The 18,497-nt window shown below is 36.4% G+C and overlaps 1 protein-coding gene across 5 annotated transcripts in view; it reads left to right on the top strand.

Annotated features, from left to right (window-relative positions):
• Nucleotides 1–10,539: 10,539 nt before the first annotated feature.
• Nucleotides 10,540–18,497, top strand: part of LOC118444852 (uncharacterized) — a 251,424-nt gene continuing 243,466 nt past the window's right edge. For 4 of the 5 annotated variants that reach the window (XR_014982180.1, XM_085657011.1, XM_035873551.2 and 1 more), the window contains exons 1-2: nt 10,540–11,044; nt 11,622–12,218. The gene's annotated coding sequence lies outside the window, so the exon portion shown is untranslated. The remainder of the gene's footprint in view (nt 11,045–11,621; nt 12,219–18,497) is intronic. The other variant, XM_085656997.1, reaches the window with a different exon arrangement.

Raw genomic sequence — 18,497 nt, 5'->3', positions numbered from 1 at the left:
GGGCCTTCGAAGGGTGTAGATAATTCCAACGGGATGGAGCAGGTGTTAACTGCGCTCCCCGTGTTTAGCGGCGAACACATATTTTCGACGTTTATCCGCTGGTGCTTCGTTCTGTCTGCCCCTAAAAGAAAACGAGAGAGAAAAAAACGAGAGAGAGAGAGAGAGAGAGAGAGAGAGAGATACTCGTATTCGTAGAGGAAAGCCTATTTCAAGCATACAAGAGAAATAGAGAGAGAGAGAGAGAGAGAGAGAGAGAGATAAAGGAAGAGGGAGAATGGAATATCCCTGAAGTACACGCGTGTCCTGCGTCTACAGGACCATAAATATGTCTCAGCTAGGACCTCCGAGTACTGCGAGAGCTATAAGCGCAAGCGTAAACTTCGTTAACGAGAAACTAATTCTCCAGCTCGCAGTGGCGTAAGAAACTTTCGCCATTTTCGTAGGAACGAAGGAAAGACGAAGAGGAGAGTAGGTGTAGATGGGTAAATGGAGGAAGGAAGGGCTACGAAGGGGACAAGTAACATCGTCCGAATTACGTTGTAAATTAACACGCTACTCAAGGTCGCTGATGTACTTTGTTACGAACGACTTTCATCCCTCGGCCTTCGTCAACTTTGTCCGTCGCATTGTACTATGATATGAAAGTATTCAAATCGTGAATCAAATTTAAACGTGAGAATAAGAAAATCTATAATGTTATTGTTTTTATTCGTTCATCTTAAGAAATTTAATACGTTGCTCCGTTGGAAAATATTATTGGCGTAACATTAAATAATTTAATGTGAATCTTGAAAGGATAGGATTTATTTTTCTTTTTTTTTTTTTTTTTTTTCTTTTTTTTTGTCTTATAGAAAATCGTTTTAAACATAAAGAAAATGTAAAAGAGTTCATTATCGTTTGTATTGGTATTTCTACGCTACTGCTAATCGGCCCTTTTACCTTAAGAAGTTATCGGCGGTATTCCTTCGCAGATCACCTAAACGACCAGACATCGTTTCTCCTTGGTGGACTCGTGAGAGGGTGCCATTAATGGGATACGCCACTGAACGATCTTACTCTCGATCTCGTTAAACACGAGTATATGTACATAGGCACACCCTATGAGAAGCGGACGTCGTCTGCGTAATACAAGCTAGTAAAATGTTCGTCCTACCAAAATTGGAAAGTTCACCGCGAATTATGTTGCGGAGGACGTTAAAAGTATGTGCACTTAAGAATAACATTTCGGTGCTTTAAACTCATTCTATTGTGAAAAATGAAAATTTTAATATTCTCCAGGATCGATTAAGATCGATAAGATAGATAAGAAAATTTATTTCTCATGCAAATGAATAAATTAAATATTTCTTTATACAAATATTTTGTTAAACGAAAAGCTTGATAAATCATAAAATTGTAATTTAAAAAAATATAACAGATAATTACTTATATCAGTGATATAATATATCACTGATAACTTTAAAATTTAATCCCATGGAGATTATTATAAATAATTAACATTCCTATTTACTTGTACCTACTTTCAAAAAAATTTACAAAGAAATTTATTATCTTCCACTTAGATTTTTCACTTACTTTATGTCATATTATTTCTGTTTCATCATCATTCCCACGAGATATTCGAGTCTATAAAATCTCAAAGATTTTCATTGATTTATAATAACGAAGGAAAGAAGAAACTCTCAGATGGCTTAATCGATGTTAATGAACTCTCTGGTGAGAAATTCGTAGGATCAGTAGGAAACTTATAAATCGATCGTCGCCATCGATCGATCGGTGTCGCTTTAAACGTTTCGAGGTTTTAACGTCTCCTTTGTTTCAGCGGTTCTATCGATCGGTCGTATCTCTTTCAGAAGTTCACGGAAGTTAGTAACCCCCTGAGGAGCCGGCGTCGCTTTGCCAAGGCTGGAGAAAATCGAGGGTTGTGGAGGGTAGGATAAAGAAAGACAGAGAGAGAGAGAGAGAGAGAAAGGAATAGACAGATAAATAGATAGAGAGGGAGAAAGAGGTAAAGAGAAAGAGGGACAAAGAAAGAGAAAGAGAGAGAGAGAGAGAGAAATAGGAAACAGTGGTAGACCGATGGTGGACTCCGAGTACGATATCATTTAATGGGATACGCCACTTTCCGAACGACCTCATTCTCGACGTCGTTATGCGTATGTGTACATATGTGCAAGTTTACCCTATGGGGTGGAGAACGCTTCTCTTCGTCGCTTATACAATTCATAATCGGCGAACGATGCTATAGTATTATATGCACTGTTGGAAGGGTCCATGGAAAGAGGTAGAAAGAGAGACAGAGAGAAACGATGATACATATATATATATATCTATATACATGTTAGATAGATAGATAGAGAGAGAGAGAGAGAGAGAGAGAGAGAAGATGGAGAACTCCGTTTCCAACTTTACGTTCGTTGTCAAGTCTATGTTCTCCTCTGCATTGGTTAAACATTGTATAACGTGCTAATACGTTATCTACACAAAGAACGAAGCTACAGTTTCAATGTCGATTCGAAGCTTGGCTATAGGTCAGCAAGAGTTTCAAGTTTGAGTATTCGAAGTCAAGAGAGAGAGAGAGAGAGAGAGAGATAGTAGAAAATCATCATCAAGCTCTCTCGATAATGCATTGTTTCTTGAAAGCTCTGTAACTGGACTATCTTCATTTGGAAATACTCTTCCTTTTCGATCGTCATCAACAGCAGTAACAGCAATGGCTGTAACGGAACTATCGGTAGCCAACATCGCTGCTTACAAATACACTCGAACTCTCTCGATGAGTTCCGTAGCCTCTCGTATTCTACACGCTCTTGATTCGGAAATACGGTTATATGTACGTATAAGTTGTGTTTTACTCGCTAAGGAAGTTCTCCTCTCGAACGTCGAACTGAAAATTATGCTTTCGCTTTCCCATGTAAATTATTCGTGGAATGTACCGAATATATTTCAGAATGTTCAATGCATTTGTATTTTCAACAATACATGTATGTTACAGATAATATAAATATCTATCATGATAAAATATAATAAAAGTTAATTAATTATAGATAAAAATTTAAATTATGATAATAACGATTGTAAGATAGTTTATTATTCATAGTTTTCTTCTATTTTCTTCCTCCTTTTTTTTTCTTTTTCTTTTTTCTTTTTTTTCTTTCTTTTTTTTTTGCAAAAATAATGTCGAAAAATAGAATTCAAAAAACTTATAACATAGAGATTACAATTCGTTTGATTTAATTTGCTAATGCAAGTAAAGTTATATTATTTCTACGAGCTTATATCTTTTAAAGGTATCGAGTAGTATCGTTTTCTCACGGTACAAGCAATTTCATTCTCTTTGAACGCGACACAAACATTATTATCGATACCCCGCCATGGAGAATGCGCGCCATGGCTAACGGAATCTCGGTGCACTCTATACAACCTCGCAGGATGGATAAACATCGCCGATCTTGTCACGGAAAATTATGTCACGTACGGGATAAAGGGAAGAACTTGTAAGTTGTTTATGCATTTATCCTTGCATATTTTGTCGTGAATCTTCAATGTGCACTATCGCTCGTAAGTATTTCCTCATATATGAATGAAGAAGAAATTTTATTAATACAAGACATATGTAATTTAAATAGAAGAAAATTAATGATTAAGAAAAATTCATTTAAATTAAAGATTAAGAGGAGTTAATTGATATGATAAAAAAAAAGAAAAAGAAAAAAAAAATAATGCAACATCAAATATTGATTATTATCATTTCTAAAAATTTGCTCAAAGATTGATCACAGTTGCGTTTCAGATATATCGTGACAAATTCTTATTATCGGATACGTGCAAATTTCATAATTTTCGATGATTTTAAATTTTAAATAAAGAAAGAAGAATAATCATAAGAGGGAATATAAAATATCTGATATATTTTGTAAGAACGTCAATATATTTTTGGAAAGACTCCTCGTTCTATTTTTACTCTAAACATCTGTCTCCGAATCGTGATCTATCTCGCTGCTCGAGATCGAACAATTTGTCGCATAATACATGACATGAAAGGGATGGGGTGAGGGGAGAGAGGGAAAGAGAAGGAGCGAGTGAATGCATTTTAAAGTGGAAGTGGATACGTGCAATTCGAAAACAAATTTTCAAGAAAGTCCACACGACCAATCGGTGGTCGAAGAGATACAAACAGTTTGGTAAGAGGAACAAAATCGTAGAAAATAATATTATTTATCGATCAGAAAATTATATTTCTTTCTTATTCCATCTATATTTTCGTTCGACGAACAATTTAAAAATTAATTTATATACCTAGAACTATATATATAATATATATATATATATAGTTCTTAGAAGAACTATATATAATATATATCTAATTCTTCGGTGTTTATCGAAAAGTTCAAACGTATACAATCGAATTAAAAATTTTATCACGTATTCTAGAAACTTATTACGATTATGATTTTTCTATATCGTGCAAGAGATTTACACATACGCACATACATATATACATACATACATACATACATTCATTCATTCATACATACATACATACATACATATATTTATTCATACATTCATACGTACGTACGAGCATAAAAACGTACGCGTTGACTCGTTTAACAGTAGATCTAAGCTTACATTCTCGTCCGGTCAAATGAGCTAACCTTCAATGTACCTTTGACACTAGGCACACATTGACAGATAAGTCGAAGAGACACAGCTAGGACAGCGTGTCTTATGCCAGTCGACCACGCAAATGCGTGTAACGCATGTATGTATAATATACACGTACACACACACATATATATATATATATACATATGAACACAGTAAAGGTAAATAGAGAAGGCATGTAATCTCTCTCTGTCTTTCTCTCTCTCTCTCTCTCTCTCTCTCTCTCTCTCTCTCTCTCTCTCTCTCTCTCTCTCTACCTATCTATATCTATATCTCTGTCTCTATCTACGAACGAACGCGCTGAAACGTTTGCGATCGCACGCATATACGTGTGTTTACGCGCGGCCGATCGGAATCGTGCATAGTACACGTTTCCTTCTCGATGTGTGCGGTCCCTATGTGACGCGGTACCAGTTTATTGCGCTCGTTCACGATGTCCTTCGGCTCGTGTTCCGCGCGTTTGCGCACCAAACACGCTTCGTGATTCTTCGTGTACCGTGCATATGTATATACCGGCGGTATATACATATGCATATATGTAGAAAAGCAGATACACATATGCATGTATAGTACATGCGTACTTGCGTATATATAAAGCAAGTGACACGTATATACATATATATATATATACACACACATATATATATATAAATATATATATATATATATATATGTGTGAACGTGTATACGTGCGTACGTGTGTTTGTGTGTGTATCTACGCTTTCGTTGCAATGATGCGCAATCTGCGAGAAGCGTACACGGACACCAGTCGCGACAGGAGTCCTCGTGCATGTGCATGCTCGGTACGTGCAGCGTATGTCGATGGGGCTTGCGGTTTGACTTTGGTGGCTCTCGGATAGCCCACCGTTATTATCCGTAACTCGTGTTGCGGCGTACCCGGAACAAACGCGACCGAAAACCTTCGCTCTTCCTGAATAAACTGGACTCTGCTTGAATTCACCTTGATGTCTCATAGTGTTTCTTTCCTAGTCGATCGATTTCAAATCAGACACGTCTTTCCTCGTTTATAATTGTATTTGTTTATTTCTTCTTCTTTTTTTTTTTTCATTTTCTTTTATTGCTTCTTTTTTGTTTATTTTTTCTTTTTTTTTTTCTTTGATTTTCTTTTATTGCTTCTTTTTTGTTTTTTTTTTGTTTTTTTTTGTTTTTCTTTTTTTATTTATTGATTCTTTTTAATATCGCAATGAATTTTATTGAATTTGGATTGTATTAAATTTAAAAGAGAAAAATATTAATCCTTTTTTATATTCAATTACAAAACGAAAAATGTATCTAGTCGTTAATCAAATGTATAAGTTAAGAAATTCATTGATAATTGAAGTTAATAGGACGTATAATACTTTTATTTCAAATATAAGTAAAAACATATAGAAGGAACAGATTGGACGAAATCACTTTGAGACTGTTTAGTAATGCTAAATACTAGAGGAAGCATTATAATCCAATCCCGCATAATCTTCGGTTTAATTATCTCCGATTTGATGCAATCGTGTGAGCATGTGTTGCAAATGTACGATGCGCCGTTTGTCCAGGCAATCTGACATTACGCATATGCGACATTGCTGTCATGTCTCTAAAACCAAAGAGAGAGAGAGAGAGAGAGAGAGAGAGAGACTTTCGACAAAGCCGATCCTAAGGGAATCTGTTAATAGAGAATGTTAATGTACTTTACTTGGATTATTTCGACATCGTCTAGCTTACGAAAAGAGCTTCAAATTTAACTATGTAATATGTAAATAAAAAGACATTTTAATATGGACTTTTTCAATTTCATATTACGTTACACTAAATACATACAACTGTTCATCAATTAATCCTCGGACATTCACACTATATTTAAGCATAATTTTCATGAATCAACATATATGACAATTAACAAGATGAAATGAGATAAAGATGGAAATATTAGGTTTTAGATATGAATTATCATAATACTTGTCTTTCATATCTCATGTTCCATTTTCATTGAATTCTTTCAGAAAAAAAAAATTGATAAAAAGAGTGCTACAGTCATTAAAAAGCATCGAGAAGGATTACTCGACGAGAATCGGAAAAAATACTGGTGATGAGGTACTTTATTATGAGCTTTCGCGTATCTACGAGGAAGCTTCGATCTGCCGTAGAAACGATTGGATTACCATTTTTTAATTTCGATCTTTCTGCCTGAATAGCATCGTCTCTGGACTTTCGGTGATACTCTCACCAGTGAGTATCTTCCTCGTTTTCCTGAATTCGGAGAACTACGTGAAAAAAAAGTCGACCGGTCATTCCTAAGCCATTTTCATATCAGAAGATATGAAAAAAAAAGTTTATCATTTAAGAAAATCTTTAGGAAAGAAAAATGTATTCGATGTACACATGCTATATATTTCAAATTGATTAATATTTATTTATCAGTGACGTGATATTTGAGAAAAGATTAAAAAACAACATTTTCATTATTTTCTTAACTCTTGTTTACTAAAGAAGAACAAATTCGACTGAATACTTATATTATTAAAATGACAAATGATATAAAAAAGACACGTTGATGCTACGTCATAGAGATACAAATCTCTTTGTGAAAAGACGAAAATAAGAAAAAGAGAGAGAGAGAGAGAGAGACTTCGTTCTTTATCTAAAAGTTTTATCACACTCATCTCTCTTTTCTCTTGGATACGTTCATACTATTTTCAATATTTTCTTCAGCTTTTTCTTTTCTCCTTTCCATTCTAACTTTTCTTTCCTCGATTCTCCTCCATTTGCCTTTTTCATTTCTTTTATTCATGCCTCATATACAATTTGCCTGGCATATACAACTGAAACATTTCGAATCACTTTGGTTTTCCATCGAAATACAATAGGTAATAAAATGATGGAAAGGAAATAAAAATCCTAATAACGAGACATGTCATCGGCATTTTGCGGTAACTCTTAGAACGTCAAGGATCGACCAATAATATCTAAGTTATTTCTTCTCAGGGAGAACTATCAAAAAGCGTCTGAACGAGAAACGAGAGAGCAAGAAAAGTTACCGTAAGAAAGCGAATCTCACGTTGGTATAGATATCTAGCGAGAAGGTATGCCGAGAATGGACTATAATTTTGCGATTCGTGGCAGATGCTTCGAGGTAAAATGAAAGAAGGTCGCTACGATGATATATATATATATATATATATCTATATATATACAGACATACACATATATAACTGTGTCTGTGTGTGTGTGTGTGTATGCTATACTATTCGATTCGACTTTGTCCCGAGCGAACAATTAATAATGAAAACGTTGACGGATCATTGACGTTGACATCGATTTGGGAATTCTAATCTTCTTTTTTCCCCCTTTTTCTTTTTCATTTCTTTTGTAGATACAGATATCTTTAGATATCCATCTCGATCACAAATTACCATTCCTTCAAACTCGCGGGAGTCTCTAATAATTTTCACATTACTCTAATGAGAGACATTCCTTTCAACACGCATTAATCCATTTTTACGTCACTCTCAAGCTAGTTAACCCACTTCGGATGAATCGATGATAGGATTAGGCCCCAAGGTAGATACACCGATTCTACGACCGATAAAGGTGGCCGTTGATGAAATAACTCGAAATGGTTCGTGTCGGCAGTCGTACACCCTTTTCTCTCTTCTTCATTTCTCTTTTTCCTTTTATCTTTCTCTTTTTTCTTTTTTGCCTTTTCTTCTTCTTCTTCTTCTCTTTTTTCTTCCTCCTCCTCTTCTTCTTCTTCTTTTTCTTTTTCTCTTTCTTCTTCTCCTTCTTCTCCTTCTTCTAAAGAAAGACTCGTACTTCTTTTGTGATCCAGACGAGCTTTGCGAAGAACCTTCGGGCCTCCTTTCAAATCACGTCGCTTTTCGCGATAGTAGGTACGGTATTGATTCATTCGTTTCCTCTCGATTCGTCCAGTTTTATTCTCATCCACGAACGGAATTACGACACCGAGAGTTTATTTTTCACGTCGCTTTTTTCCTGTTGCTTTTTTTTTTTTTTTTTTTCTTTTTTTTTTTTTTGTTATTTCAATGAATTCTTCCAGTCAAAAAATTAGTGGCCCTTGCCTCGTCGATGTAACGAATATATGTACGTATGTATTATACTCGAATTTACAATTAAATTAAACAGCTTGGATATAACAAAAAAAATTGGTTAAAAAATAGGATCGTTAGAGTTTGGAATGTTCGATAAAAATAACTGTTGAACGATTCAATAGAAAAATTCATCTTATGGTGATACGTGCATTTTATATGTTACACTCGAGCTCCTGTATTTCATGCAGTTAAATATTTATCGTTTTCCACGTTGTAAATCAGTTCGTTACGATATACGCAATTCGCTCTTTCCTCCGCGAACCGTTTGAGTATCCTCCTACGTCGAAATAAATCGAGTAATCGACAGTCATCCCGAACGCTTGAACAGGGAACGATATCGTGTTACCCATTACGAATGTGTGCATTACAAATTACATATATTATGCCACGTAATGTATCGTACAATTAATTACAAGTTAAAACTCTAAACGTGAGAACGGATTTCGACAGCGAAACGCTGATACTTGGAAATCCGCGCGCCACTGTATAAATTACAAATAACGTTGAAAATCGATCGGTACGTATTTAAAGTATAGCTTTGCACGAGCTTTGCGATGCATCAAATCGCTCGTGGTTTTTAAAACCCGACACGTTTACCTGCTTGCTACGATGAAACGCGAGCTCGTTGTTAGAATATCTTCGATGTTCGATTCGTGCGGGTATTTTGTAGAGAACACGTATTGTCGAGCCATTCGAGAGCAATGAAAATAACGAGGCGTCGATTTTCTTTCGTTAAATAATTTACATGAATAATTTGTATTCTTTATCAAATCGACTATTTCTCTCTTTTTTTTTCTTTTTTTTATTTTCTTTTTTTTTTTTTTTTTTTTTTTAATTTTTTTTTTATCAAAATTATTACCATTCGATGATAGTCAAATTGAGAGTCAAAAATGTATAATCGAAATGAAGAAGACTAAAAACGTAAACTGATATGATATATCTATAAAATAATATTATTATAAAATATATTCTCATCTATTTATGTGTATGCGTTGAATAGATCATCGTTATCATCGTCATCATCGTCGTCTTTGTGCACGTGATACTTAGATCCTTCTATCAAGAACTAGGCTGCCAGTCTAGAAACAAATCTTCTTTTCTAACTAAAAGAAAAGAAAGATTATCTGAAAAATATTACGATAGCATCGAAGTTTGCATTTATTTAAAGACCAATGGAAAAAGTAGAAGAGGTGTTGCAGGAAAACGAAATCAACGAAAAGATTGATCCACTGTCAAGAGCGGCGTTCCCGCTAAATTGGCAACACCGCGTAGAGAGAGAACGGGCCTTAAATCCTCGGCCGACTGGCGTTTTGGGGGTGGTTTAGAGAGAGAGAGAGAGAGAGAGAGAGGTAGAGAGAGAGAGAGAGAAAGAGAAAGAGAGTAGGGGAGGGATGAGGGCGAGAGGGTGAAGAAGAGGCGATCGGCACGAAGGGTAGCAAGAGAAGCAGATACCAAGTAGATGTCGAGGCGTAGACGAGGATGCTAGTGGTGGTAGGGTTGCTGGTGTTTGAGGGATGGAAGTAAGGGGTAAAAGGAAGGAAAGGGTGAGAGAGAGAGAGAGAAAGAGAGAGAGTGAGGATAGAGATAGAGAGAAAGAGGAAAGTACGGTTAGTAGGGTGGTGGAAGCGAGCCGAAGCGTGTTTCAGCTTGGCGCGGTGGAGAGAGCGTAGCGGCGGCGCGAGAGGGTGCGACGGTGGGGGTAACCGGTAGCTCGGACAGCTCCGTGCTTCTTCGGCGCGATTCGAGCGCTCAGTCCGACCCGGACGTCCGTGGGAGATGTGTCTGTCGCTTTTTCGCCGCCGGCACGTACGCACGCAAGGACGCACCGGTGTTGTTCGCGCACGTTGCTCTCGTCTTCAAATAATATAACAATCCTCGTTATAGGACAATCGAACGAACGATTCTCGTCGTCCACGTTTTCCTTGAAAACGATCGCAGAGATTTTTCCTCTTTTTTTTTTTTTCTCGCCCTCCCCTCAAATCGACGAGAAGAAAGGAAAAACAACAAAGATCATCGTCGTCGTTCGTTTACATTATCGTTTACATCCCTCGCGGGAAGCGCCAAACGACTCGCGTGACTTTTTCTCCTCTCGTTTATCTCAAAGGATATAATAATATTTAAGAGGACTCGAATATTTTTTGAGGAAAGGAAAAGGGAGAAAGAAAATTTCGTATTCGGAGTGTGATAGAACAGACCAGTAACAGAACGGACGAGCGAGAGTAGGTTGCTTGAGAGAGAAAAGGTGCATCGAGGGACGAAGAAGTTTTAAGGTGTGTGTGTGTGTATGTGTGTGTGTATGTGTGTTTGCGTGTGTGTATGTACGCGCGCCTGTGCGTGTGTGTATGTGTGAGTGAATGTGTATGCGTGTGTGAAACAGAAAGAGAGATAGATAAAGGAGAGAAAGAGAGAGAGAGAGAGAGAGAGAGAGACGAAGATAAAAGATCGTTGCTCGAGAAGGGGGAGGGAAAACGAAGAAAAAGCTATCTCTCTCTCTCTCTCTCTCTCTCTTTCTTTCTCTTTCTCGCTCTCGTTCTCGCTCTCTTGGCTGCCTCCGCCGGCTTTCCACGACCACGAATCGATACCACGCGACTGTCGCCTCGCTCGTTTCCCCGCGTATATTATACATCCATCTCTCTTTATACCCTCCTTCTCTCCTTGTCCGTTTTTCTCTCTTTTTCACAATTTACTTTCCTCTTTCTATATATTTTCCCTATCTCTTTTCCTTTCTTTTTTTTCTTTGTTTTGTTCTTTTCTTTTCTTCTTTTTATATCTTTCATACACAAATCCTTCTTTCGAAGATGTCAGAGATCTAATATCTTATTTTCCCTCTTGAATTTTTTTTGACAGTGCGACGGATATTCAACTACGACGTCCATCTTTGATTTTTTACGATTTATTATTATACCGTGAAAGACGACGGGCAAAACGGGTTCCAAGTATAATTTCAAGAATTGAAGAAAGGATGATGAAAAGAATAAAGGTTGAAGAGTTATTACCGTGAGAGAAAGAGAGAGAGAGAAAGAGAGAGGGAGAGAGAGAGAGAGAGAGATGAGAGAGAAAGAGTGAGAAAGAGAAGGAGAAACGACTGAAAGTGTCGAAGGTTTTTTTGTTCGAGCGACTACGAAGGGCGACGAAGGAAAACGAAGTTCGGGCGAATGTATAAAGGGGTGAAAGAGAGGAAAGAGAGGAAAAAGAGATAGAGAAAGGCTGAGGAAGGAAATAGAAATATAGAGATTCGTGGTTCCGGTTAGTTTCTACTAGTGTGTCACGTGACCTTATAAAGGATATTTACTGTGCTTCGTGTTTTTTTTTTTTACGACGATCGTGCTTGCTTTCTCTTCGTCGTCCTGTTGAGAAAAGAGAAAAAGAGGCTCTGGCTTTATTTCTTCGTTTAAGAGACATCAAGACTACTTCTTTATTGAAATCTGCGTTCTACTTGGAAAAGTAAGTACTTTGAAATTCTTTCGTTTTTCTGTCTCTTTGTCTCTTGTCTTAATTTTTTCTTCATTTATTTTTTCTTTTTTTTTTTTCTTTTCTTTTTTTTCTCTTTTTTTCTTTTTTTTTCTTTTTTTCTGACAGAGACAGTATATTATCAACAATTAAAATTGCCGATAAGAGTATATATAAAGGACTAATTTATTCGAAAATGTATTATTTAACATCGATGTGATCTCTAACATGTGTTATGTTTATATGTACAAGAAGATTCAATAACAAAATATTTTTAATTTGTAAACATTGTAAATAGTCCTACAATCGAACTTGACATTTCATTTTAAGTACATAATAGGAAAATTTTATCGTATCTCTGTTATCTTGGCAAAGTGTCAATGGTCTTAAAAAAAAAAAAAAAAAAAAAAAAAGGAAAAAAAAGCAAGAAAAAGAAGCGGAACGTTCATCGAACCGAGTTTTCGAATGACTATGTGACTTCAATTAATTTCTATCATCGCAATACCATTTGTATCGATTACGTTGAATATATCTACCTATTTCTGGTAACGAAATTTTCAATGTCGTATCCCTAAGAAGAAAAAGAAAAAAAGAAAAAAAAGAAAAAAAAAAGGTTAATCGGCAGATTTTCTTACTTTTATCGCAAAAGCTTTCAGAAACTTTACGACTACTTCGAGAGCATCGGCGGACATTAGATTTGATTTTCTTTGCGTTCTCCCGGAACTCTGTACTATCGTAAAAGTAAAAATATCGAGACATAAAAGGGACGGGGAAAGGGTATCGAGAATAAAAAGCGGTACCTTCGGAATTCGATTCTCAGAAATCAACGTATGTAAGAATGTATTGCGTCGCGATAAGGAAATACGAAGGAAGGAATAGAAAGACCATTTCCGTCTTGTTGAAGCTCGCTACCTCGTTGTTGGTTATATCGACAGTCGAAGCATATCACTACACTCTCCTTATTTTTATAACATCCGGAAAGAGGAAAAACGTTTCCATTGAAATCGTATCAATTGCATAATGCTTTTAATGGATCCGTTCATTTACTTTCGAGTAATCATAAAAACCTCTTTCCACGCATTAACCATTTCATTCGATGTTTTGAAAATATGACTTTAAATCGAAAATAATTCACATATTCATGTTTCTTCGTATGAATGAAAATGATAATATAAGAACGTTCAAATTAATCTCGTGTTTATTTTCAAAGATTTAAATGGAGAACGTTATAGATAGCGAAGCGACTTATTAAGAATTATTAGTTCATAAAGAGCGTTAATACGAGACATAAACGATACGTTTGTTGTATATCATACGCGTTGAATAGCCGATGTAAAAAAGGAACGTCTAGGTCGACACATGCGGGCGTCTATACTAGTCTCACTATACTTACTTTTCTTTCTTTCTTTTTATTTTCTCTCTCTCTCTCTCTCTCTCTCTCTTTCTTTCAAATTAATTCGACGAAGATTTACTGCCTCATTAATAAACAAACACGTAGTGTATTGTCAGTGGCCTTTACATACATATTGCGTAGGTTAATCCAATTTATATATTCTTTTGAATATCGATAGGTAAGATTAAACGATTGTCGACGAGTGAGAGATAGATAGATAGATAGATAGATAGAGAGAGAGAGAGAGTTTTGTTAAAAGTTATAGAAACAGAATAAGAAAACAAGAAAGGAAACTTTGAAAATATCTAGTCAGAAGTGAAGCACGGACGAATGTAGATAAATCGGATCAGATTTTCTTATCGCAAATCTGTTTCGTCGGGAAGGAAATTGGTTCCAGTAGAAAAATGTCTTTAAAGGTGTTATCGATTTACGTGATCGATGGAACGAACGATGATTCGAAATATGACACCGATCTTCTTGGATAGGAAAATATGATCTATTGCCTTTAGGATTTTAAAGGTATCTTTTTGATACGAATCTGACATTTATATTTCTTTTTTTTTTATGGATATAACTTAGATCAATGATAAGATTAATAATTACATATTAATAAATAATTAAAGGATCATTGTGATGTTAGGAAAATTTTTCAAATATTTTATACTCCATTAATCACTTTCACGTGTATTATAATAAATTATTACTTTGTTATTATCTTTTTTTTTTTTTTATTCTCTCTTGTAAATTTCTAATAGAAATAAATAAAACTCGAGTTGAATGTACACCAGACATTATTTAAGATGGCATTAGTCAATGTATTATAGCAGTCTTTTCTTCCCGGTTCTATTTCTCGCTTTATCCAGCGACTCTTGATACGAAGCCACGGTGGTATACGAAGATACGGGGCCAACGGTGGCCGTATTTATTTCTACGATGTAGGAAACGTCGAAGGGGGACTGTGCAACTTCGACTTAGATTCTGTCAACTTTGTTCGAAACTACGCATCGAGATATAGAAAGTTCTCTTGCGTTCTGTGCTGCTCCCAGGGTGTACTTTAACTCGTCTTATAGTGCAAGAGGACAATATTGACTTGGCCGTTCTTCTCTTGTCGTTAACTTTATTTCAAGGACTTCCGTTATCGGTAACCCCAGGTATAGTTTTAACAATGTCTTTTTATATAGATACATATTTTCATTGAATACAAAGTTCATCTAAAAATGTGTGATTCAATTTTATTATCGGGAAAAGCTTTATTTTTTTTCTTTTTTTTTTTTTTTTTTTTCTTCATTAATTCTATTATATACAATAATCTTCGTAATACGAAATTTTTAATTCGTCAGATTAGATAAAACATAAGATATCCTTCGTTTAGATTTTGTCTACGTGTAAATGAAGAGAACATGGACGTTGATTGTAGAAATTAATTATGCCGAGAGAATTACGTTCCTTTCTTATCTCGACCGACCTTTCTCACTATAAAGATCATTGTTCAGGTAATAAAAGAGAAAGAAAGATATATCTTGGAATTTTAACGAAGGCGAGGACTTATTTCGAGCATCTTAATATCTGTCACTTATATCTATCAAATATTAAGAAAGAGCAAGATTTAAACATAATGTTCACGTGTTCACGAGCTTATTTAAATAGTATATAAAACGTTTCTCTCTATAGAGAAATTCACGGATACGTGGTATCCGAATTTGGGTAGGTACATTAAGGAAGGGATGAAATCGTCGTCGAGTCAACTGGAGAATGAGAAGGGAAGATGTAGAGTTAGGTAGAAGATGATAGAGGGGGGGGGTAGAGAAGAGGGATGAGCCTTCAAACGAGGCATAAAATCGGAGATGAGTCCGTCCTCGCGAAACGAGTTACTACCGTCGAGTAAAGAGAAGAAAGGAAGAAGAAAGAGATAAAAGGAGATGGAAAATGTTTTGGTAAGAGAGGGACGAAGACGGATGGATGAGCGAATAGACGGCATGGAAAGAGAAGAAGGGTAGCAAGAGAAACGTTTCAAAGGGGTGAGTGGGTGGCTCATCATCCATGGTGTATACCATTCATTCATGAGATGCATTAATCAATGTAAAAGAATCGTCCTCGCTTCTACTCTTTTGTCGTTAGTAAAATCTGAACACAGATATACATATATCGTGTATATGTATATGTGTCGAGCAAGCAGACGCGTTTACACGAAACTTCTCTTCTTTCTCTCTCACTCTTCATTTGAGTGCCGCCCACTGCGAAACGAGCCGCGGGACAGCGATAACAATGGGGCTGTTTTTACGAACGTTACCTTTCTCTCTTTCTCTCTCTTTTTTCTTTCTCTAGAGCTATCCTCTCTTTCTCTCTCTCTCTCCCTCTCTTTCTCCTTTCGTTCTTCCCCTTCTTCCTATACTGTCCACACCCTCCGTTCTCGACGCACGAATTAATAACCATTCCAAACGGCTTCGCCGGCGCTTCGGAATTAAAATATCTTTGCTGTGAGTGGCTCGTCCGACAAATCCGCATAGGGAACGTGTATGAGAGAGAAAGAGAAATAGATAGATAGATAGAAAGAGAGAGAGAGAGAGAGAGAGAGAGAGAGAGAGAGAGAGAGAGGTGAAAGGGACATTTTGGGGCAAGGATGGGATTGCCCGCGAGAATTAATCACTCGTCCAATTCTCAGCGAAATCACAGCGTGTAATCACCGCTGCTAGATTTGTTATTAGCGAGCACGACGTGCCTTACGCGCTATCAAAAGTACACCGGTCGAAATGTTTAACATGTTTATATAGAATTCTATATGTTTGCTTTCAAATGTAATATTTTTAATTAATCGGCAAAAGATTATTATTTATCAAATATTTATCGATTGATAATATTTTGATTCATTCGATATATCAATAATTAATATCATACAGAGACAAAAGACGATAATATCGATAAAGGAGATATTTTAAAATTTTGAAAAATATGTCGAGAGATTTAGACTTTTGAAATTGCAAATGTGTCCAGTTCGTGGATATACCATAGAAGTTTTAAAAAGTAGAAGTCGACAACCGTGAAGAGAAGACTAAGAGCCGGGCTCCATTCCAAGAAAGAATCGCGTGATATTACCTGACCGTGTGTGCGAACATGAGAAAGAAAGAGTAGGTGGGAAGAGGGAGGAAAGATGAAGTAGCAGAGTGTGATGGAAGGAAGGAAGGAAGGAAGGAAGGAAGGAAGGAAGGAAGGAAGGAAGGAAGGAAGGAAGGAAGGAAGGAAGGAAGGAAGGAAGGAAGGAAGGAAGGAAGGAAGGAAGGGAGGAAGGAAGCGAGGGCGGGAGGAAGGGAAAAGATATAGAGGAATGAAAAGAAGTATAAATCGTGAAAGAGACGAAGAGGCAGAAAGAGAGAGAGAGAGAGAGAGAGAGAGAGAGAGAGAGAGAGAGAGAGAGAAAGAGAGGGAGAGAGAGGGAGAGAAAGAGAGATAAGACCTCGTTATGAATTCCGGTAGCGTAGCGGGCAGGACATCCTCATTGGCCGAAGTGTCCTGCAAGATACGAAATAATGTCGACGCGTATCCTGAAACGCGAGGATAACTTATCCCGTCCACGCTTCGTGGAATTTCTCCCTGCTATCTGCCTCCCGAAACTCTCCTATCTCTACTTCCGTGAACTCGCGTCGCAGCTTCCAATTTCGTAAACGTTTCTACTCGATTCACTCACTCACAAACTCTCCTCTCTCTCTTTCTCTCTCTCTCTCTCTCTCTCTCTCTCTCTCTTTCTCAAAAACCCTTTCTTTTCTTCCACTCATCCTTTTCTCTTTTCTTTTCTTTTTTTTTCTTTTATTTTATTTTTCTTCTTTTCTTCCTTCTTTCCTTCGTTTAGTCCCACGAAACCTTTAAATCTGTCAGAGACTTTTCCCTCTCGAACGCCACTCGTTACGTTCAAACTGCTCACGAAAAGATTCTAATCTCGATGTCCGTTTTTCACTTCGCAAAAATTCCAGTTATGTAATTCTATCGTACAACTTTGTAAATTGAAAATTACTGTCTATCCTAATTTTATAATAGACTTTTTCTTTCTTCTTTCCCTCATCCCTCTTTTTCTCGTTTCTTTTCATTCGAATCATTATCCGTTCAAAGAATTGTAAATGTATCCCTTAATAAAAAAAATAAAAAAAAAAAAGAAGAAAAAAAAAGAAAATCTCATCCGATTCTTTCACAACTGACCTTCGAATTTCGATCGTTAACGTATTGTGTGTGTTCGTCAAAGAGAAACTTCGCAGGGAACGAATTTTGTAGCTATTCGAAAGGAGAGACCGGGTCCTCTCTCTCTCTCTCTCTCTCTCTCTCTCTCTCTCTCTCTCTTCCCCCTCTTTCTTTCTTTTTGAAGAGCGCAACAAACTACATTGTAAAGGAATAAAGAGGGTCGAATAAACGTTTTACGGTCCAGCTTGACGCCCTTTTCAGAATCGGCGCCCTCGAGCCACGCGCCAACTTTCCTCAGACCCTTTACGTCCTTGCTACGTGAATCGGCCATTAGGCTTATTTTTTTAATCTCTCGTTGGACACAATATAGCAGGGCCCTTTTATCGGTACTTACACTTGTCAGAAATCATTCATTCCTTCTCTATTCTTTTTGCCCTTTCCAACATTATCTTATTTTTCTCTTCATCAATTCCGATGGTACTACCGGTTCTTAATTGAAAATCTCCTTTTTAACGATAACGTAAAACGTCGATTTAAGCATGTCGATACAATTGACAATATCATTATTTTTTTTTTCTTTTTTTTACTTACTTATCGAGCTTACAAATGTAATTGTTTTTCGATTAACTTTCTAACGTTATAAACTTATTTGAACTAAGCCATTTTATCGGCTTTCATTTCGATGGAAAATCCTTTTATTATATTGTACGTTA

The sequence above is a fragment of the Vespa mandarinia genome, chromosome 1 (assembly GCF_050613455.1).
Source record: "Vespa mandarinia isolate Hongniang chromosome 1, ASM5061345v1, whole genome shotgun sequence".
NCBI classification, from domain to species: domain Eukaryota; kingdom Metazoa; phylum Arthropoda; class Insecta; order Hymenoptera; family Vespidae; genus Vespa; species Vespa mandarinia.
This window is presented reverse-complemented; position numbering and strand designations above follow the sequence as displayed.